The sequence below is a fragment of the Tursiops truncatus genome, chromosome 18 (genome assembly GCF_011762595.2).
Source record: "Tursiops truncatus isolate mTurTru1 chromosome 18, mTurTru1.mat.Y, whole genome shotgun sequence".
NCBI lineage: Eukaryota > Metazoa > Chordata > Mammalia > Artiodactyla > Delphinidae > Tursiops > Tursiops truncatus.
The window spans coordinates 48,559,153-48,582,537 of NC_047051.1; the positions used below are offsets into that span (position 1 = coordinate 48,559,153).

Here is a 23,385-nt window from a genome sequence, read left to right on the forward strand (position 1 = left end):
CAGCCGCTCCGCGGCATGTGGGATCTTCCCGGACCGGGGCATGAACCCGTGTCCCCTGCATTGGCAGGCGGACTCTCAACCACTGCGCCACCAGGGAAGCCCCTCATTTGCTTTTAAGGCTGATGGTAACTGAGATGACTTGTTATGTAGGGGACAAGAATATTGATGATTGCTAGTGAGCTTTTGAGATGTCCTTCATGACTGTGTATATAATTTACCTGATCATAGCAAAGGTAATAAATCTGTTTTAATTGCTAAGTATAAGACTTCTATATCTAAGGATTTTCTCTGAGATATCTGTATTTTAAATTTAGATTTGTAAAATATTTAGTCATACTTTTTTTAAAAGTTCAGGCATAATTTTTTTTTTTTTGCAATACGTGGGCCTCTCACTGTTGTGGCCTCTCCCGTTGCGGAGCACAGGCTCCGGACGCGCAAGGCTCAGCAGCCATGGCTCACGGGCCCAGCCGCTCCGCGGCATGTGGGATCTTCCCAGACCGGGGCACGAACCTGTGTCCCCTGCATCGGCAGGCGGACTCTCAACCACTGCGCCACCAGGAAAGCCCTCTGGCATAATTTTTATTCCTTTTCATATCACATGCTTCTTTAATCCATATAATTTTAAATAAAATTTTGAATTAAGATTTTGAAGTTGTAATATGTTTTAAGCTATCAGTTTAAGAAATATGAATTTAAAACAGTATACATAATGATACTGAAGTTACTAAAATAAAGTGCTGATGTTTTTATTTACCTCCCTGGGTTAATGTTTTAGTAGGGCTAGTCCTACCAGTTTTAGCATGGTTGGGGTCAAATGCTAACTGTAAAGTAAAATGGGTTTAGATTTACCTTTAATTGTCTTTAAGCTAATCATTTACAAATTGTTATGCTGAGGAACACAGGATAAAGACATTGCATTCTGTTGAAAGGTAAAAACAACAACAAAAATTCTTCTTCCTGGGGTGTAATGCAAAAAAGTAACATAAAATTCATTGTACTACAACTTTAGTTATTGCTTATTTTGTCTTTAAGAATCAAAATAGGACTTCTAAATGCTTAAATAAAACCTTTTTAAGTTTCAAAATCTTGTGATGAATCAGTACTGATGGTGAATACTGGTATATTTTAGTTTGGGGGCCATTTCTGGTTTTTATGTCCGATGTTTAAGATACAAAACACTTCTGTATTGCTTCTCATAAAATTAGAAACATTTACGTGAATATGATTTTTTATATAAAATAAGTCAAGTAATATAATGACTAGGGAATAATTAATATTAGTAATTAATATCTTTGTCTTCATGTATTCCATCTAGAACTTAACATTTACCAAATGAAAAGTTTGATTTTCTTTTTACCAACTGCAAGGTACATGTGGAATCCAATGACAGGGTTGATTTTAATTTAGATAACTCCTAGTCCTTGAAAGGATATTTCTAAATATCTTTGGAAGGCAACAATAGATATATGTGTTTCTGCTCATAGTTTTTTGGGAAAAAAAATTTATGTTTCATGGTTGAAATTGATAGCTGAAAAATTTTGTTTTCAATTAGAAAAAGCATTTATGTACTGCTTTTGTGTTTAGTTATTTTAAAAATCTGAAAGTAATTGATGATTTAATTCTTACTGAATTATATACAACTGATAGATAAAATGTGGTTTATCTCCTTTGAAAATATACATCTGTTCTTTAGGTTTGACTATTTCCTACACATTTTTAAAAATCTAGTCTTCTTTCTAGAAATTCCCTTGATTTTCTTCCCTATGTCAAGATGCTTTTATCAGTGCTTTTTTTCTGTGATATTTTCTCTTTGCTCTGCAGTGGTGACTCTGATTTTTTTCTCGGTTTTTATATTTGGTAAATGGGATTTGGGGATAGACAAAGGTGAATGTAGGAAGTCTGTCGATAAATATTCTTTTTTTTTTTGATGTTGGGGGTAGGAGTTTATTAATTAATTAATTAATTTTTGCTGTGTTGGGCCTTCGTTTCTGTGCGAGGGCTTTCTCTAGTTGTGGAGAGCCGGGGCCGCTCTTCATCGCGGTGCAGGGGCCTCTCACTATCGCGGTCTCTCTTGTTGCGGAGCACAGGCTTCAGACGCGCAGGCTCAGTAGTTGTGGCTCACGGGCCTAGTTGCTCTGCGGCATGTGGGATCCTCCCAGACCAGCACTCGAACCCGTGTCCCCTGCATTAGCAGGCAGATTCTCAACCACTGCGTCACCAGGGTAGCCCCGATAAATATTCTTAAATATTGCTTTTAAATCTAAAATGTTGCTTCAATTTAAACTTTACTATTCCAGTTGGCTAAGAGAACACAGGAATGTGACCTCTTCTCAAGCTGGGCTTCTTGCTCACCGTGGACATAACAAAGAAATGTTTTCTAGTCCTTTAAGTACACTTTTATATATATCCAAACATTCAGAAATATGTTACATGGATTATGTCTTTCTTGATCTCATCATCGCCCTTTTTTACACATTCTGCATTCATAGTACAAAATCATAGTAAGGTAGTATTTCTGTAGCCAACATGGTAAGTCTTATTTACATGAGTATTCTCTGGGGCCCTAAAGCTGGTAAAAATGAACTTTCTCTTGCTGAGTTTAAATTAGCACAACGGCAGAGGGTCAGATATGTGTATGGAATAAAATTGTTTTAGTATTTTTTACTTTTGAGGAAATAAAATGGCTACTGTGAATTATACTAAATGCTTCATAGTAGTTTAAAATTTTCTTTCATGCTCTTATCCTTCGGTGGAATAACCTATTAGATTTTTTAGTAATTTCTTTAGAAATTTACCGCTTTCAGAAAACTTTCAATTTTTTGATTGAGGTAAATTTTAGAAGCAATTAGAGTTCAGAAAGAAATATGTTCTGATAGTTTCCTTTTTTCTGTAGTATAATAATTGTTTTTTTAAAATATATTCTGCATGTTTAGAAGTAGTCATTTATTTTATAAACTTTATATGAGAAAAGATCAGATTTACTTTTGGATTCTTATTTTGTAAGTTAATAAAATTTTAGTCTGAGTGGAGTAATTAACTTGATAGATTTCTAATTCAAGGGGCAATTTGTATCTACTTGGCCTACATTTTATATGTTTTGTAACTATTCATTGTTGAAGGCTAATATTGTTAATAAAGTAGAGATTTTTACAAGCTTTGGTAGTTACTCAATTAAATGTATATTTTCTATTTAAGATCCTATTTTCTGCGTTATGAAAAGAAAATTGTGAGAGGATAGTTAGATGATATATCATAAAGTATTAGGATTTTTTCCCAATAATTTTTGGTGTAAGAATATTATAGTGTGTTTCTGATATCAGTTGGAGTCAAAGCAAGCTTTTGCTTTTAATTTGGTAATGTCTTGGGGGGTTATTTGTATTGATATAAATCATGCTTACAACTTACACCGAAATGCCTTTTAAAAATTGACAATAAACTGGCTTCTATTTGGCAGACGGATATTATGGTGACTGTTTAATTTTGTAATTGTAATCTTTTTTTGAAAATGAAGTTTTCCCATTTCTTAATTCTTTGTGTCAGGATTTTGAAACTTTAAAAAGTGGAAATCTTCCTAAAGTGTTTTCATTACTGCTCCATTAGCTCTAGGATGAGGCATTTAATATTCTTGATCACTTAGAATGGTGTAGAGTTGCTGCTGCCCTGGGACCTTACTGTGTTCCTAAGGCCATTCCAGCGTTCTGCAGGGATGGAAAGGCAGCACACTGGTCCTTTCATTCTCTCCCTGTATTCACATCCATTCACATCCAGTAAGTAGTCCTAGGCTGGTAAGAGAGGACTCACGTGTAGGCTGTTTAACTTACCAGGTCTGGGGACTGTTCCCCTCTGCGTCTGCCCTCCTTGACAAGCAAGAGTGTGATACAGATTGGTTCCAGCACCGCAGGCCCCCATACCCAAATCCACACACGCTCAAGTCCCTTGTATAAAGGGGCCTGGTACGATTAGCCCTTTGTGACCTGACTTGTCACTCTGCTGCTGGTCCCTCCCATTTTCTTCCTTCTTCAGTATTTCTCATTGTTTACTTTGTAAACTTAATCTGAAAAACATAGCCAATCAGAGTGCTTTTTCATTTCTCTATGAGAGCTAGACCATCTTAGCTCTTCACCTGTCATCTTAGAATTTTTTCCTGGTCACCCAACATGGTTACTGGGTATTTTGAGTGTTATTTCTCCACCATCAGAAATGATTCCTGTCACCCATCACATCTGTCCCCAAATTCCTTTTCTTTACTTTATTTGAATGTTGAGAGGTCTGAAATACTTAGGTAATTGAGATTCTACTATAAAGGAGAACCTCCTAATAATTTTGACGTTGGGAAGTAGGATGAATAACTTGCTTATATCCTAGTAGGGCAGGTTGTCAACCCATGTGTTGATATTTCTAACTGGGAGAATGATTGAATTTACTTCTTCATTAGATTAGTATCTATTAAGGAGTGTGTGTGTGTGTGTGTGTGTCTGTGTGTGTATTCAATGCATGAGTGAAATTCTGGGCCTTATTCTGGGGATACAGAAATGAGTAGCCTACATTATATTTCTTGGTTTAGTTGTCTGATAAATGTCATCAGGCAGATAGGCAGAGGGAGCTGTGGGGGAGGATAGAGCACACCAGAATCAGACTGTAGGGGAAAGATTAGGAAATGCTTTCCAAAGAGGCAATACTTAATCAGAGTTGTGGCCATGGGTAGGTGTTAGCTGGAATACGTGAAACTGAAAGGCTTTTCTTCTAAGGAGAGGGAACAGGGTGTGCAGCACATGAGAGAGAGTGGCGTGCTCAGGGAATTCCCTGAAGGTTGGGGTAGCTGGAGCTTCCAGGGGCAGCTGGACTCCAGAGGGAACCATCTAAGGTAGCAGTTTTCAAGGTGTGGGTTGAGACCCCTGTGAGATCCTTTTATTTATAAAACAATACTAAGATTTCATTTGCCCCTTTCACCCTAATTCTCTCAAGAATATGCTAAGAATTTTCTAGATGCTGCCGTGTGTATGATGATATCATTGTTCTCTTGTTTAACAGGATGTGTGCTTGTGGATTCTTGTGCTTTAAAAAATTTTCTCACTTTAAATTTCTAAAACAGTAAATATTGATAGATAAGCCCACATAAACAAACGTTCTTTGGGGCCTTCAGTAATTTTTAAGAGTGTAAAGGGATCCAAAAATCAGAGAATGCCCTTTTAAGAGTTTGGATTTTATCTTGAGTGTGGTAGGGAGTCATCAGGTAACTTTTGCAAGAGTGTGACGTGTTCAATGTTCTTAGAGAGCAGGGGTGCTGATAGAAACACAAAGTGCCTAGGGGCCAGCCTGAGGCAGAGAGACTGTTCCACAGCTATTGCTGTCATTCCGGAGAGATGTGAGGGTTTGAGCTACTTTTGGTGGGATAGACATGGTGGTGCAAATGGGGAGACCAAAAAGGGGGTAGAATCAGTGGCTCTGGGAGGGTTTGGCTGTGAGGAAGAAGTTCAGCTCACTCCCAGGTTTTTGATGTGGGATGCTGGCAACCAGTGGTATGATAAACTGAGTGGACAGGTTTGTTTGTTTTTCTTCTCCCCAGCATTTTATAGGTATGTTCCTCTGTTTTCTGGCTTCTGTTGCCTCTGATTAGAAGTAAGCTGGAATTCAAATCATTGTACTCCTGTAAGCAAAGTGTCACTTTTCTCAACTTGCTTTCAGGATTTTCTGGTTATACTTAGTTTTTAGCAGTTTGATTCTGACATGTCAAGGAATTATTTTCTTTGAATTTATCCTGCTTGGTATTTGCTTATCTTTTTTTTTTTTTTTTTTTGCGGTACGCGGGCCTCTCACTGCTGTGGCCTCTCCCGTTGTGGAGCACAGGCTCCGGACGCGCAGGCCTAGCGGCCATGGCTCACGGGCCCAGCCGCTCCGCGGCATGTGGGATCCTCCCGGACCGGGGCACGAACGCTTGTCCCCTGCATCGGCAGACGGACTCTCAACCACTGCGTCACCAGGGAAGCCCCTGCGTATCTTCTTGAATCACCAAATATGTTTTCCAATTTTTGAGGAAAGTTTGGCCATTATTTTATCAGATTATGTTTTCCTGCCATTCTTTTTTTCTGGGACATCAATGACAGTTGTTATGCTATTATGTTGGACATTTTAACAGTGTCCCTCATGTCCCTAAGATTCACTTTTTTCAACCCTCTATCTTTCTTTTCTTCAGATTGAGTAATTTGCATTGATCTATCTTCAGCATATCTTCAGTATCTTCAAAGGTTTCGCTGACTCTTTATCATCTTCCTTCTGCTGTTAATCTCGTCCAGTGAAGTTTTTATTTCAGAAATTTTATTTTTCATTTCTTGAATTTTAATTTGTTTTTTGTTGCTACTGTTATTCAGTTTTATAGTTTATGTTTCTCTGCTGAGATTGTCTTTCATTATTAGCATTTTTCCTCTCTATACTCGAGTATTGTACCTAAAATGCTTGCTAATTAGAACATCTGAAACATCTTAGGATCTCCCTTGATAGACTTTTCCCTTGGGAATGAGATCCTGTTTCCTGGTTCTTTTATGTCAACTTATTTGGACAGTATCCTGGACGTTATAAATGATGAGTTGTGGGAACTCACAATTCTGTTACATTTTGCCAAGAAGTGGTATTTTTATTTATTTTTTTGGTTTTGTTTTTGGTTAAAGCAGGTACGTCATTTGCCTGGATTCAAACTGTAAATTCTGTTTTACCTGTGGTGGTGGCAGCTTAAGTCTCAGTTCAGCTCTTTTTCCCTTAGTCTGGTGCTTGGAATCTGCCTGCACATCTGTGGTTTGGGGGCCTTCAGAGATCTGGGAGGAGTTTGTTTTGTTTTGTTTTGTTTTTTTGTGGTACGCGGGCCTCTCACTGCTGTGGCCTCTCCCGTTGCGGAGCACAGGTTCCGGACGCGCAGGCTCAGTGGTCATAGCTCACGGGCCCAGCCGCTCCGCGGCATGTGGGATCTTCCCGGACCGGGGCACGAACCCGTGTCCCCTGCATCGGCAGGCGGACTCTCAAGCACTGCGCCACCAGGGAAGCCCTTGGGAGGAGTTTTTATGCTTCCTTTCTCTAACTCTCTCTGGCCTGGAATTTCCCTCTCATCTTCTGGTGACTGTGGTTTTCCTGGGCTCCGTCCTCTAGTTCTGAAGCCCAGTGAGACTGTGAGATTTCTACCAGAATTTTAGCCACTTGCATGGTACAGACTGGGGCCTGTCCTCATCTAGCGTAGTTCGTTCATTCTTTCACATGTCAACTCACCTCCAGGCATTGCTTGTTTTCATTTCTTCCTCCAGGGCCTTCAGAAATTTTCTCTTTTTTTTTTAATGTATTAGTCCTAGGTTTATAGTTCTTATCTGTGTGAGAGTTGGCCTGATAGGAGTTATTTGGCCGTCCCAGAGGTGGAATTATGGTATTGTATTGGTATTATTTACCGAGAAAGAGAGATTATAGAAAGACAGTCTAGTTAAGTGGGAGGTGAGAGGAGCAGGATGGATTTGATTCTGGTCGTGCTGAGTATGATGTTAACCAAAGTAGAGTTATCCACCAAGTGGTAGTTATGGAAGTGTGACACTTAGGGGTGTGATTTGGGCTGGAGGTACAGATGTAGGACTTCTAAACATGCCAGTGATGACCGAGGTCATGAGAGTGGATGAGCAAGGAGGAATGTTTTGAACCAGAGGACTGACCTGAATTCATAACTCCTTGTTTAAGAGGTAGGAATAGGATGAGGAACCCAGGAAGGAGATTCAAAGTGGAAGTGGAGTACAGTGGACCCTTGAACAACATGAGTTTTGATTGCACGGGTCCACTTATACATGGATTTTTTTTGTCATCGATTGTGCACTACAGTACTACATGATCCGCCAGCCATTTGTTGAATTCGTGGAACTGTGTATACAGAGGGTCAACTGTAAAGTTATACTCGGATTTTCAACTGCCTGGAGGGCACCCCTAATCCCCTAATTGATCAAAAAGTCAACTGTAATTTGTAAGGGAAAGTTGTTAAAGAAACCAAGCTCGTGATCAGCAGTTCTTAACCTGGGATCTCTTGACCCGGTTGGTTCAGGATTAAGTTTCAGGGGGTTTCTGAACTCTCTGCAGCGTGTGTATGTGTAGGATTTTTCTGGAGAAAGGGTTCATACCATTCATCAGATTTCCAGGAAGGTTTGTGACCTACAAATAGTTAAATGTTGGAATAAACAGTATCAAAACAACCCAATCAAAAAATGGGCAGAAGACCTAGACATTTTTGTAACAAAGACATACAGGTGACCAAAAAGCACACGAAAAGATGCTCAACATCGCTAATTGGTAGAGAAATGCAAATCAAAACTACAGTGAGGTACCATCTCACGCTAGTTAGAATGGCTATCATTAAAAAGTTAACAAATAATAAATGCTGGAGAGGGTGTGGCGAAAAGGGAACCCTTCTACACTGTTGGTGGGAATGTAAGTTGGTGCAGACACTATGGAAAACAGAATGGAGGTTCCTCAGAAAACTAAAAATAGAATTACCATATGATCCAGCAATCCCACTCCTGGGCATATATCCAGACAAAACTATAATTCAAAAATATACATGAACCCCTATGTTCATAGCAACACTATTCACAATAGCCAAGACATGGAAACAACCTAAATGTCCATTGACAGATGAATGGATAAAGAAGATGTGGTACATATATACAATGGAATATTACTCAGTCATAAAAAAGAACCAAATGTTGCCATTTACAGCAACATGGATGGAACTAGAGATTATCATACTAAGTGAAATAAGTCAGAAAGAGATAGACAAATACCACATATCACTTATATGTGGAATCTAAAATATGACACAAATGAACCTATCTATGAAACAGAAACAGACTCACAGTCAGAGAACAGACTTGTGATTGCCAGGGGAGAGGGGGGTGGGGAACAGATGGATTGGGAGTTTGGGGTTAATAGATGCAAGCTATTACATATAGAATGGATAAAAAACAAAGTCCTACTGTATGGCAAGGGAATTATGTTTAATGTCCTGGGATAAACCATAATGGAAAAGAATATAAATAAGAATGTATATATGTGTGTAACTGAATCACTTTGCTGTACAGCAGAAATCAACACAATATTGTAAATCAACTATACTCCAATAAAAAATAAATTAAAAAATAAACAGTGTCAAATTAAAGTTCAGAAAAATGACTGGAGAGTGTCTATTTAATCTACAAATTTGGAGCTCACTAGTGGCTGAGAGCGATTTCAGGGTGCAGGTGGAAGACAAATTAGACTTCACTGAGAAGTGAATCGGAGATGAAGATGCAGAGCTAAGGGCAGGGAGTATAAAATTCTCCTGCAGGAAGTGTGGATGGTAAGCGGAGGAGAGATTGCCTGATAGAGGGGAGTAAGATTAAGAAAAGCCTAGCAATGCCCTGCCTGGCCTCAAGTGTCGCAGGGCCCTTGCCACACTATCCCCTTTGTGCTTATGTCCTGAGATTTTTAGTTTGTGAAAGCTGCTCTGCTGTCAAACTCTGGAGACTGCTTGTGTGGGCCGGCATGCCCGCACTCATAGCTTTTGATCCCAAAGATGTTACGAGCGCCATGATGATGACTGTTTATTTTTCTCTTTAGTTTGGTGTTCTTCCCCTATAGCACATTTTATTTTACTCTGCATATAGTAAAGGCTTAATGTCAGTGGCGTCAGTTTCAGGATATGGGATAGGGCCATGATCCGGTGGAAACAGTGGTCCCAGTGCCAAGGGTGTAGAGAACATCTCTGGTGCATGGTTTCCCTTACAGCTCTCCATGGATGCTCTCAGGTCTCTGGGGGGATTCCAGGTTGCTATGTATGAAGGTTTCCCTGTCGTAAGCCCTTAGAATAGGGAAAGGCTTTCAAAACGTTGTCCAGGAGAAGTAGGGAAGTATGGAATATATCCCCCCCCCCGCCCATGCTCCTTTCCCCCCACCTTTGGACTTCTTTTCTTAAGAGAGAAGTGCGATTAGATGGGAAGACACTAGGCTGAACTACTGTGGGAATCAGAAAAGTAGGCTGAACTAGGGAAACTGAGATTTTGTAGCTTTCTGAACTCATCCTGATATCCTTCAATTAAAGGAAATCTGCAGAATACCTATTGTGGCTCATACCTATTGCTTGTTGTATTTTCTGTTGCTGAGAAGTAGAACACTTTCCAGCCTGCCTGTGTCCCCTCCTCACCCGAGCCAGCTACCTTAACACCAATTCTTGTTACTTCCAGCCCTAATGAAGCCGTGCAGTGTCACTGTACTTCTAATATCAGATAATGGTGAAAATAATTGATCAAAGATTAGATGAGAGCTAATTCTCCAGCAACATTCAATTCTTTTTTTTTTAAAATTTATTTATTTATTTATTTAGTTTTTGGCTGCGCTGCAGGGCATGTGGGACCTTAGTTCCCCAACCAGGGATCGAACCTGTGCCCCCTGCCTTGGAAGTGTGGAGTCTTAACCACTGGACCGCCAGGGAAGTTTCTCAACATTCAATTCTTATACTAGAAACTTGTTAAGAAATGAATCTATAGTTGGATAAATTTGTGGTAAAGACATTTTGGACCCTACCTTTCTTAGACTCTTAGACAAAGAATAAAATATATCAAATCAGTTTAGAAGTTCCAGCTCCAGAGCCAACGCACTGCCCTCCTCACCTCTGTGAAAGCTGTGTATCACCTTGAGTTGTCACTGCTTGGTGAGAAAGTGCAGGGCAAGTGCGCACAGAAAGTGGAAAAAGTATTCACAGGGCTTCTGAGAAGCCTGAATGCTTTGGATAATCTGCATATTCTGTTCACTGCTTAATTTCTAAAAGTACAAATGGAAACGTAGTATACACACTATTCCGTTCCATGATTTTGGTACTTAACAGGATAGCTCGACTGCCCTTATATATTGGCACATAAAGGGCTTTAAAATTTTTTTGACAGTTGCAAAATCTAATATTTGTAATTACTGTATTTTATTGACTGGATGAACTAGAATTTATTTAACCTGTCCCCTTTTGACAGATACTTAATTTTTTCCTGATTTTTATAATTATACGCAACGCTTTTGCGAATGACATCGGGCGTACGTCATTTTGCGTGTGTGCGGTTATAACTGTAGGATGAGTCCCAGCAGCTGAATTGTTGTTTTCCTCTCTAGAGGGTCTGCCAGTTTACACTCCCACCAGCCACGTAGGAGAGGGTCTGTTAACCCCTATTCTTATTCTTTGTCAGAAAGATGAAGATGGTATCTTGTAGTTTTGATTTTGTATTAATCTTATTTATGAGATTGACCATCTTAATATGTTTAAGGGTAATTTGTTTCTTTTCTGTTAACTATATTGCTTTCTCCTTTTTGTAAGAGCTCTTTATTTATTAAGGAAATTGGCTCTGTCTAGGATGTGAGCTGCAAGAGTTATTGTGTGTGTGTGTGTGTGTGTGTGTGTGTGTGTGTGCACGTTGGTTTGTGTTTTGACTGTTTTCCTATGAAGAAACTATCTTAGTACGTAGTTGAGTTTATTAATCTTTTCTTTTGTGGTTTCTGGGTTTTGTATCATAGGGACCTTTCTCATTCCTAGAGTACCAAAATCTCCTAGTTTCTTTAGGTTATTTTGTAGATTCATCTTTTATACTTTAAAATCATTGATCTGTCAGGAATTAGCTTACTCTAAGGCATGAGCTATGGATCTAACTTTCTTTTTCCCTCAGATGGCTACCCAGGTGAATTCACCTCTTTTTTTTTTTTTAATGTGATCTACCTATGGCAGACATTACAAGTTGTCTATCTGATATCCATTCTTCTCTCGTCACCCTTTGAACAGTGACATTTATGAGAATGTTAGTAAATCCAGATGAAAAGATTTGTCTTCTTAGACACCCTTGTGCTGAGAGTGTCCATGTGTCACAGGTGACTATAGGGTGGAGCTTCCAGGAGAGCTATTGCCTGGGTGACAAAGAGGGACAGGCTGATAGCATAACCCTTTGGTTTTATCCTTTCCCTCTTTTCCTGCCTAGGTGAGGGTAGAAGGTACAGATGGCCAGCATTTGTAGGCCATCAGGGAAATGATCGTGGATTACACTTTGAGGATGGATACTAAGAACTTTACAGAAAAAAGTAACTGAAATAAAACACTTGTGGAAAAAATTCCAATCTCTGGCAGCAGAAGTCAGAGTGCTTCTGTGTATGTGTATGTTGGCAAACTCAAAGCAGAGGGTGAGGGCTTCCCTGGTGGCGCAGTGGTTGAGAGTCCGCCTGCCGATGCAGGGGACATGGGTTCGTGCCCTGGTCCAGGAAGATCCCACATGCCGCGGAGCGGCTGGGCCCGTAAGCCATGGCCGCTGAGCCTGCGCGTCCGGAGCTTGTGCTCCGCAACGGGAGAGGCTCTCACAACAGTGAGAGGCCCGCGTACAGAAAAAAAAAAAAAAGCAGAGGGTGAAATACAATGGAAGAATGCAACTAAACAGAAGGACCGACTTCTTAGCTTTTATTCATAATATATTGGCCTTCCCCAAATTGGACACAAGAATTGGGGTATTCACAAAACTACGATGAAATACGAAGGCATCTCAAATCAAATGTGTTGTTTTTCTCACTCGGTTGTAGCCTGGTTTTTGAAAGGTAGAGAAAATCTGCTCAAAGGATGTGATCTATTTGGTTTCAGCTTACAGACAATATCCTGATTAGAGTAATGAAATAAATAGTATCCAATATTTAAAAACTAGAGATTGAATTATAAAGGAAATACAAGTAATAATTTATTGAAATTACTGGATCGAATCTGCCAGCAACAGCAAATAGTTGTGGCGAATATATGGTTTCAGAGTCAATTTCAACTCCCCATCCCTGCTGTTTATAATTTTATTTTCAGGTTAGATTATAACAGAAGAATGTTCAAACATATTTGTACCCTGTATTTCCTTTCAGTTAAAATCTTTTCTAAACCAGATTTAAGTTAGGTTCCACAGTTGTAAAACAAATGTTTTCATGAAACAATGTTTAAACAGACTTATTTAGGAAATTGAGCTTTATTTTTTTTTAAGGTTGATACATCCTCCCCCCCCCCCCCCCAATCTTAGCATTTGTTTCAGTTCCAAAAATAAACTTAAACACACTTTTTTGGAATACATTCTCTCCTCTATGGTGTTGATGGAAGTCTGAACCAACGAGACAAATCCGGAGACATCTTTGTCGCTAGAGGCAAGCTCTGGAGGTGGTGGGTGAGCCTTCTCAGAGGGAGCTCTGTATCTAAATGTTACCCAACCACTCATTGCTGGAATGCTATTCTTTAAACAAAGAATGAGTTATTCACTTAGCTGAAGAAGGTGGTCAATGAGACATGATGCTTGTAACAGAAAATTGAAGAACATTTTTTAAAAAAATTTATTTTTGGCTGTGTTGGGTCTTTGTTGCTGTACGCGGTCTTTAGTTGCAGCGAGCGGGGGCTACTCTTCGTTGCGGTGCATGGGTTTCTCATTGCGGTGGCTCATCTTTGTTGTGGAGCATGGGCTCTAGGCGTGCAGGCTTCAGTAGTTGTGGCACGCAGGCTCGGTAGTTGTGGCTCGCGGGCTCTAGAGCACAGGTTCAGTAGTTGTGGCACGTGGGCTTAGTTGCTCCGCAGCATGTGGGATCTTCCCGGACCAGGGATTGAACCCATGTCCCCTGCATTGGCAGGCAGATTCTTAACCCCTGTGCCACCAGGGAGAACATTTTATCAATTGTCTCCCTCTTCGTAAATGTCTCCTCCTTGTGAAACACACACACACACACACACACAGATGTCATTTACACGGTGCCTCTTCGAAGAAGCAAAGTAATAATTAAAATACAGGGGAAATTTTAGAAAGTTTCCCCTAAAACTACATATATTTTTAGAAGATTGCAAATATAAAATGTAGCCACCTTCTTGTTTAAAGCATCCTTAGCATTCTCTGTGGAGCAGAGTAGACCATCCGTAAATGTTAATGGAATGGATGAATAAAATTACGCTGTCAAGAACAGCATATTAATTATGTGACTTTCTCCAGACTGAATATTTGACTGACTTGATGAAACAGTGACTGTGGCTACTCACTGATCTCTGTGATTGCTAACGGAATTATAGTTAACAGAAACAGATTTTTCAGAGTTTACCCTGCTGCATCTAAGTTGTACACAGAGAAGCCAAGCGCTGGAAGCTGGTTTCTTTACATTAATATGGATACCTTCTCAGTGTCTTTGACTGCAGGGGGGCCGTGAACCTGAGGCAGTGTAGCAGGTAATGTAACACCAGGACGGGGGAGCAAGAATTTGTGAGGTGTTGATTCTCTTGAATTCCGTGAATGTCCCTCTCTTTGTATCAATCCACACCTGAAGATTAGGTTTGTTCTCCTCTGGATAAAACATTCCTTATTTAATGCATTCCACAGCAGCTACCAACTGAATGTGAAACTTAAACCTTGTTTCACTAGCTAACAAAGATGAGAAGACATTGCATTATTAAAGCTTTTAGCCAATAAGAGGGGTGTTAGGTACGTAAGTGGAAGACAACCCCGCCCCCTTCGTTGTTTTTAAAACAGAAACAACTATTCAGGGGTAATACTCTTCTGTAATAAGGTGGCAATTCTTTGATGATTACACCTAAGGCCTTTTTCAAGGTCTTTTAACCTATGAAGTGTTTAAAATTGTAAATTGAACCTATTACTTTCAGTCTACAATTGAAGCTTTTAATACGAAAGCTATGAAGTTTTACTTTTGGATCAAATTCTGGTAGCTCAGCTTTTATTTTGTGCCCAAGATAAGAGCAACCTGTCTTTCTTTTTTAGAGAGGTTTTTAAGGCTTTGTTTATGGTATAGAATGAGCCCAAGTATTTTTTTTTCCTGGATTGTTTTCCATGATTTTGTTTAATTCAGAAGTGACATAGCTATAATCCTACCTACATTAAACACTAATAAAACCTGCATATTTGGAGGAATGGCCTGGACACTGGTGGGAGATATAGACCTCGGCAAGTCCTCTCTACAAAAATCTACACTAATACTTTTGACTAATTAGAGATTAATTTACTTAATGGTTCTTTAAAATTGCAGTTCTTTTCTGGGAGAATTAACAGTTGTCATTCAATTTTACCAGTATCTGCAATCAGAGTTTGACTCACTGGGGATATGTTTTGTATTGAAGTTTATAAGCTGCTTTATATTGAGATACTTATTCAATAAATAGGAGTACCTACTATGGGCTAGTGACTTTGTAGGTATTTGGGATATATTAGTGAAGAAACCAGACAAACATACAGAATAACTGTAAGTGTTAAGTTTATTACATAATTCAGCCAAATTTACTGACTTTACTGAAACCCTTATAGTAGAAGTCAGCTAGATTTCTTGAAAGCCTGAGCGAACTTTCTGGCCAACCCGATAGGCTGTGCATTTATCCCTGCAACCTTAGTTTTTAAGGAATATTTTCTAATGGGGCTCCGCAGGGCAGAGTTTCCATGGTGACCTTTGGAAGATGGGGTGGGGATGAGATTTATAGACTAGTGTATATGGCTCTTCAGTGATGCTCAGAATCTTCTGCCCCCCACACCCCTTTTTTTATTAGACCAGCTCTACGCCTATTGGCTTACACATGGGAATTCAGTATACTATTTCTTTAAAAAGGAGCGATCTACCTTAGTTTATAAATGGAGTGGGTGAGTGTTGGAAAACGGAGAATTATCTTTTTGTTTGAAATTTGCCTTAGACAACAGTGGTTTAGATATTCTAAGATTAACCTTTGTTGCCATATTATTCTGTGTTCATCTATGAATTTAACTACTTTCTTGTCTTTCCAGCTTGGTAAAACTGTTCAGGACACTAAACAGATGATTATCTGAAATCCACAGCTCTCTTAGATGAAAGTTTGGAAAAGACCTTATACATAATCTGGCATTTGATCATGTTTTTTCTGCTCACTCCCTCAGATGAAGAAATGATGAGAGGGTATTTGTATCAGCTTTTGCCATGATCATGCTGTGTAACAACTTTAAAGTGTAGTCTTTGGACCACCTGCATCAAAATAATCTAGAATGCTTTTTTTTTTTTTTATAAATTTATTTAGTTATTCTTGGCTGTGTCGGGTCTTCGTTTCTGTGCGCGGGCTTTCTCCAGTTGCAGGGGCCACTCTTCATCGCGGTGCGCAGGCTTCTCATTGCAGTGGCTTCACTTGTTGCGGAGCACAGGCTCTACACGCGCAGGCTCGGTAGTTGTGCCTCACGGGCCTAGCTGCTCCGCGGCATGTGGGATCTTCCCAGACCAGGGCTCGAACGCGTGTCCCCTACGTTGGCAGGCAGATTCCTAACCACTGCGCCACCAGGGAAACCCTAGAATGCTTTTTAAAGCTACAGATTCCCAGCTCCCAGCCTGGACCCACTGACTCAAGTTTAAGTATCACTATCTTAAACCTCATTTCATATCAGCTCAGAGAATGGCAACATTTCTGACAGCTGTTTCACATCACGTGTCTCATACCTTTTTTTAAAATTGAGGTATAATTTACAGTGAAATTCACCCTTGGTAGTGAATTGAGATCTGACAAAACGCAGACAGTTGTGTGACTGCCACCTCGATCAAGTTACAGCAGTTTCATCCCCCCGCCCCCCTCCCCCAAATTTCCTTGTGTACCTTTCGTAGAAGATCCTTCCTTTTTTACCCCCTGTCCCTGGCAACCGCTGATCTGTTTTCTGTCCTTGAAGGTCCTTGTGGTTTTGTCATTTTGAGAATATCATATAAATGGAATCATACTATTTGTAGCCTTCTTTCACTTAGCGTAATGCAGTTGAGACTCATTTGTATCAGTACTTCACTCCTTTTCATCGCTGAGTGGTATTCCTGGAACAGATGCACCTCAGTTTATCAATTCCCGTTTGAAGTATATTTGGGTTGCTTTTAGTTTTGGGCAATTATGAAGCCACTGTGAACATTCATGACAGGCTTTTTATTTCACTTGAGTAAATGCTGAGGCATGGGATCGATGGGTCTTCTTGTAAGTGTCTGTTTAACTTTGTCAGAAATGGACAGACTTTTCCACATTGAGTCTTTCTCTTTATTACGCAGGTGATATTGAGCATTTTTTGTGTGCTTAGTTGCCATTCGTATACCTTCTTTGATGAAGTGTTTGTTCAGATTATTTGCCCATCTTTTAAATTGGGTTATTTGTTTTCTGGAGTTCTGTATTCTGGATACAAGTCGTTTATCATTGTGTTTTGCAGAAATTCTCCCAGTGGTTTGATTTTTTTTTTCAGTGTCTTTCAAAGAGTAGAATTTGTGTCCCAGCACTAATTATTGTCATCCTTATTTAATGCAATCATATATTTCTGTTTTTCTTCACAGATTCCTATTCAGCTGTGCCATTCTTCTCTAGTACTTTTAAGCCCACAAACATATCAAATATATCCACTGGCAGTATGGCGTAGTGGGAAAGAGTATTTCCTGTGTATCCAAATTTGTCACTTTGACAGTTCATAGTCATTTTTTTCTTTTTACAATTTTTGTCATCCAAGGCAGAAAGTCTTATGGGAAGGGCATAGGAGTTGGCCAAACTTCTTACGAAAATTTGGTTCAGTAAGAGAAAAAAGTAGAGGCTTAGCAATTCTGTAACTTAGCTAGAGAGTGTCAGAGCCTGAATGGGGCAGCAGGTGTCTGACCCAAAGCTTGTGCTTGTTACTATGCACTGTCCATTCTTCACTAACCATTTTACTCTTCTTTGTCCGTTTCAGCGAAGAGCCTTAGTTTTTTCCTCTTACGTATTGTGATGTACAGTTTACAGAGAGCTTTGGTTGACAGCTATTGAGTAATCTTAGAGGCCCCTTCAAGGTTTGATCATCTATGACATTGTGATTTATCGGATTAATTCTGGTAAATTCCACCCATCTTCAGCTATTTGTAAGTTATTGCGTAAAAGCAGTGATATTGGAAAATTTAAGCATGTTTTCTGTAACTTTCCAGTTCGTTATCCCACAGGTAATTTTCCCAGAGCTTGTTAGATTATGAAAAAAGGTTTTGCCTTTGAGTATCCTTTGGTTTAGATTTTCCACGGAATTTGCCTCCATTTCATTTTGCATAGATTTACTAAACATCCTGTAAATGCAGACTTGAACTTGGAGTAACCTGCGTTTGCAGTTTCTGTGAACCCCGCTGGCCGCCGGGAACTAGGCTGCCACACCACAGATTTATGTTCTTTCCCCCTTCTGGCTAGAGTTGACTCATGCTTGTGTAAAGTTGAAGGAAACTAAAGCCTCATCCCACACTATTGTCTTCCAAAAGCACGCCAAAGAAAGAGACCAATTAAAAGAAGAAAGCCTGGCAGTGCATTTTAATCTTCTGCCTGTTCTGGGTGGCCTGCAGGCTCTGTGGAGGAGAGGAAGCAGCAGAGCCTGTGGAACATTTACTTGGATTTGTCCTATGGAAACTAACTCAGAACTCAGCTGCTCAGGGTTTGCACCGAAACAGCTCACGAAGAACATGTTGAAATGAAAGCCATGCTTTCCGGCCGACCTTTGAGTGCAGAGCTCTGTGAGGCCTCTGCAGTGGTGGCTGACAGACACGGACATTCAACAGTAAGAGAAGTTGGAGGAAGCCTGCATACAGAGGAAGTATCTACGGGTTGTGACAAATGACAAAAAAATGATACAATTTAGTAGCAAGTTTGACGGTCCTTTATTCAAGGGAAGATAATTCATGGATGGAGGGAGTACTGTTTCTGAGGGATTTGGGCAAAAGCGAGTTGACAGAGCCTTTGAGGCAGCAACATGGACATTGCATGATTGACCAGGAGGCCAGGAGTATCCTGGGAAGGCTAACAGGTCTAGCGTTTTCTAGCGTGAGGTGAGCCGAGCTGGAGGATTGGGGTCCGTGTATGTTAGGTGTCCTTGGCAGTTTTCCGTGAGTGTAGGCTGACTTAGGTTTAGGTTTGTGATGTGGGCCGGCCCACTGGAGTGGCCTCCATTTTTTTTTTTTTTTTTTTGCGGTACGCGAGCCTCTCACTGTTGTGGCCTCTCCCGTTGCAGAGCACAGGCTCCGGACGCGCAGGCTCAGCGGCCATGGCTCATGGGCCCAGCCGCTCCGTGGCATGTGGGATCTTCCTGGACCGGGGCACGAATCCGTGTCCCCTGCATCGGCAGGCAGACTCTCAACCACTGCGCACCAGGGAAGCCCTTGGCCTCCATTTTTTATCAGCCGTAATTATGTATATGAAATAAGGGGTGATGAAGAGGGAGAAAGTGGCTACTTCAGTTGTATCAATTTACTGCGAAAGGAGGCCCCGGCATCCAAGATTTCCCTCTTACCTTTTTTTTTTTTTACCCCCTCCCCCCCCCTTTTTTTTTACAAGGGGTAAAATATGTTGACACTGGCTTTGTGAGAGGGGGCTTAGCTATGACAGACTAATGGAATGTGTGCAGAAGTGTCTCTAGGCAAGGTTTGTGGAAACAACACCCGAAAATAAATCCTTACAGTGAAAGAACTGGCGGAACATTAGGAGAAAGCGGATTACACGTGCAATTGGTCATCCCATGGGGAATGAGAGACCCTCTACAGGGTCTGCCTGCATGAAGGCTGTTCGCCCTGTTCTGGACTTGTTATTAGTGACTCTTTCCAGAATGTGTTTCTATAAAGTGACTACCGGTTATATGGAAGGGCTAAACCGTGACTGTATTAGGATTTGTTTGGTCAGAAATATTCGGCTGTCATGTGACATTGAAGTCTTAAGTCACTGGAATAAAGGATGCATAACTGTTTGAAGGAAAAGGACTTGGGAAAGCTCCAGAACACAGTACGAGTAATTTGGGAGAAAGCTGTGGTAGGGGATAGCACTTCTGGGCCACCAGAGGGCAGCATGCATTCAACAACTATTTTCTGAAGTCTGCATTTTCAAAGTACCACTGAGGACTGTGTGAAAGGGGGGCAGACCCTGGAGTGAAGTCAACTTTGTACTGATTTTATGCTCATCCCATCCACCTTGGATAACTCCAGCAATATGTCATTTTTTGGTCTCTCCATGTTTTTCTTTCTCCCCAAGCAGAGTTATTCCACAGCTTTCAGTATATATCTCTATATAGCACTTATTATATTTTTCTTTTTTTACTGAAATATTTTATTTGAAGGAACATAAAAATTAATTGCTTTTACCATGCGACTGTGAAGAATTAACTGCACCTTCCCAATAAAAATTTAATCGTTACTTTTATAACATTAAAGTAATTAAAGTCATTTACAAAGACAATATCAATTGAGACTCATCCAGTTATAACTAATCCGTTATAAACAAATAGCAATCTTAAAATTTCAGAATAAGTATCATTAAACTGAATTCGAATATAGGAAGCTCATTGACTATGCTATAACAAATAGATGAAAACTAAAATGGATTTTACACTCTAGGGATATATAAGTGTTAAACATTCTAATTTCTTATACAGATAACAGAAAGCTTCATTTCATTATTGTAAGCTCTCAAAATTTATGCTTATTTTTTCTACTTCTGTCAATTTCCTGACACATTTAACACAAGCATGGAAATCTTTTCAGTAAATTGAGCATGTGCACCTCACACATGTAGTGAAGGATACTGGCCAAGTGACATATGTCTCATATTGTTTGAGTTTCCGATCTATTCTTTGCTTCAGACCCCCATACAAGTTTATTCTTTTCTCAAGCAACCTGTGAATTTGCAGTATCTTTTTTGGCTTTTACAGAGTTGGGGCTTTCAGCGGCTCTGATAGGTTTACAATAAGCTCTCCTGTGGCCATTTGGTTGCTGAGTTCTCAGCTTTCTCCATTTTGCAGTTGTCCACAGCCTGGTCTATGCTCTTGAAGGCCTGACTTATCATTTCTTTTTCTTTTTTCAAACCTATCCCTGACTCCAAAATACTGAATACGTTCCTTCCACTGGGCTTTATTTAAAGATTGTTTCTGACAAGGTGCCCCTTCATTCTTCGATTTATCTTTTCTGGAGAGTTTCTTTCCACCCCGCTTCCGCTTCCCAGGCTTGAGGTCAGGGTTTCATGTTTGGAATGCTTTTTATGCAATTCTTGAAATTTATTCCACATATTTAAGGGAATTCCAGAAAGGCACACTTTGTGTGCACTTACATGTGGCTCTGTTTCAGTTTTCTGTCTATCTAAGAGAAATCTGAGATTTGTTTTTCTCATTATCTGACCTTTCTCTTCCTGTGGCTTCAGGCTTCATCGGCAGAGTTCAGTGCAACATCACGTAGGCCAGGAGGAAGCAGCCCACGCCCTGTCTTTTTCTGAAGTTCAAGTCTTTAAGAGAGTAGCTCTTAGAAAGGTACACCTTCTCCTGCTGGCTGCACACCTGGAAGCCTGCAGGTTCTGGGGCAGAGCCTCACTATAATCCCAATGTGGGAAGAATCCCCTCCTGGGCATAACACTCAACGGCCAGGTCCCAGGTAGGATTTCTAGCCTGTTGACATTTTCATGCACTGTAAGTGTTTTCCAGGATTCACTGATTATAAACATAGTCCATTTTCTCAATGGGAAGCATCCTTACCCCCTCACTTTGGTGGGACAGAAAACCCCTTTCCCACCAAAGAGCTTGGGAAGGTGCTGAGCTGCCCCTTCCAAGGAAAATATGGACCTGGCTGGGGTCTTCTCTGGCCTAATCTGCCCGTGCTGGGCCTCCTGACAGATCCTCTGGAACTGTCACCAGGAGCCCAAGCCCATATTTAATTTTGTGTTAGGCTTTATGGGCAATGGATCTTTGTTAGGACTACTCAACTGTCTCTGCCCATTGTAGTGAGAGATCTCATTGCAATCGATTGGAGTTTGGGTTCCAATAAAGTTTTATTTATAGAAACAGTTGGCGGGCCTGGGTTTGGCCCATAGGCCCTAGTTTGCCCACCCCTGGTTTAAGATGTGGTTTCCAATAAATTAGGTTAATAAATTATTTTGTCTCCCATGTTGCTTTAACATAGTACCAAGCAAATTCATAAAGTACATTGATTTTGTTGAATATACTCTGATGTACTTTGAACGTTCTTTGTTCAGTGATGAAGAGTTATTTCCAATGGCTGAATAATAATTATAGCTACTTTTTCTGGTAATGCTTCAATGAAGTTCTCAGAAAATACGTAAGGGATCGTCTATGTGTTGTATTTGTAAATATTTAATTTACAGTTAAAAACTGGAGATTTGATTTTAGTAAATGAAAAGTTTTGATAAGTGCCTTTGGAGTGTATAGTCTAAGCAAAACTGAAAGGTTTTCCTAAACCAAACTGTGACCGAGAAGAATGTTTTTAAAAAGCTTTAAAAAAATTAGTTTTGCTTCAGGTAATGTGAATATAGCCAAAATATCTCTCTGTTTATAGACAAGTGGCTTAATGTTTGAAGTATTATTCATCCCGTCAGTCTCCTGGGTGTGTGTTGAGTAGACAATGTTTTTTCAGTGTAGTTTCAAAACGCAGGATGGTTTATCATAAGAAAAAAATGCAGGATCTGTGTGGTCTTGGCTTGACTTAGAGTCGCAGGTTACTGACTGTTAAATGTAATACGGAAATGTTTAAATCACACCGAGGTCTTCCCTGTAGCCGCCTAACCTCTTGTATCCTTACTGTCAGTCAGCCTTTGTCCCACCAAGATGGAAGAGCTTCGGTCATGGTGCTCAACGCTTGGCTTCTTGGTCCAGTGACCTGCTTCCTCCCAGAGCTTTCCACTCTGTCCCCTGGAACAATTTTATGGTGAACACTCCAACATTTACCCCTCCCCTAAACCTTCTCTTTACCTCTTTGCCTTAAGAGAAGGCCAGTCCTCCTTTTTTCCTGTTGCCTTCTCCAGTGGAGTTTGCCATCTCTCGCCCACCTCAGGGCTGGAAGAAGTGGCCACTTCCAGAGAGTTAGCCTGAAATGTTCACACAGCAATATCTATGTCTTAGATCAGTTGGTTAGACTGTCCAATATCCTTCTTCCTCGCTGCTTGCTGACCTCTGACCTCTCACTTGCTCCTTTTTATTCAGTGAAGACTTGAGCACCTGACTCATGCATCCCTCCTGCTCTGACCTCCCATCACCCTGGGTAACACAGTGTAGACCGGAAGGGTGCATCAGGTTCTCTCACTTCCCAATCTACGATATCCTTTCCTACTCCAGCCACTTTCTTTGACGCCCTAATCCTGGATTTAGTTATTTCCTGGAAGGGCTGCACTTCTGCATTATTAAATCCCAGCATCTGGGCTTCCCTGGTGGCGCAGTGGTTGAGAGTCCGCCTGCCAGTGCAGGGGACACGGGTTCGTGCCCTGGTCCGGGAAGATCCCACATGCCACGGAGCGGCTGGGCCCATGAGCCATGGCCGCTGAGCCTGCGCGTCCGGAGCCTGTGCTCTGCAATGGGAGAGGCCACAACAGTGAGAGGCCCACGTACTGAAAAAAAA

At 40.6% G+C, this 23,385-nt stretch overlaps 1 protein-coding gene and 1 pseudogene across 15 annotated transcripts in view; one reads left to right on the forward strand and one right to left on the reverse strand.

The window, feature by feature from the left end:
* The window catches only part of LMO7 (LIM domain 7), a 202,728-nt gene that overhangs the window by 25,839 nt on the left and 153,504 nt on the right, over positions 1-23,385 (forward strand). The window lies entirely within an intron of this gene.
* Positions 20,593-21,154, reverse strand: LOC141277095 (protein FAM204A pseudogene; annotated as a pseudogene).